A 597-nucleotide genomic window follows, 5' to 3' on the forward strand; every position below is an offset into this window, starting at 1 on the left:
TGTGGACAATCGGGCTATCCGTTCAAAAGTTAAGAATTTTTAAAGTTTCAGTGCCGCCATCACTGGATGAGGAGACAATAACAGTTTGTGATGTCCCTGCAGGACAAAGGTATAAAGAAAATGAAGAGACTTCCACAAAATTGTATTTTGTTTTGAAATCGAAAGTATAGATTGCCTCAACTTGTTACTCTCACATTCTCCCTGCTTTCTGAAAGAGGAAAGTCACGTGGTCTTTCATTTTGGTAGAAATGTAAAGATATCTTGAACTCTGTTTAGATTTCTCTTGTATTGTTGTCCTGCCGTGACGTCATGAACTCAAGTAGTCTCCTTTATACCCAGCGATGGTGGCAACGAAACTTAAAAAAAAATAATAAATCTGAACTTTTGAATCGATTGTCCGATTTTCCTCATATTTTCACTGATGTGTTCTACCAATACTGCTGCATTCACACAATCCGCACGTATATTCGGGTGAACCTGCCCATAAAGGGATGGTAAAGTATTGGTAAAGATGAGGATTTGGCTTTGTCCGAGATACCAAGAAACCACCTATGAAATGGTACAGGGCATACCATTATGAGAGGAATTCAAAGCTAG

This window comes from Diadema antillarum, unplaced genomic scaffold, assembly GCF_040938485.1.
Source record: "Diadema antillarum isolate AM-2024a unplaced genomic scaffold, OU_Dant_1.0 seq00000887_RagTag, whole genome shotgun sequence".
Classification (NCBI taxonomy): domain Eukaryota; kingdom Metazoa; phylum Echinodermata; class Echinoidea; order Diadematoida; family Diadematidae; genus Diadema; species Diadema antillarum.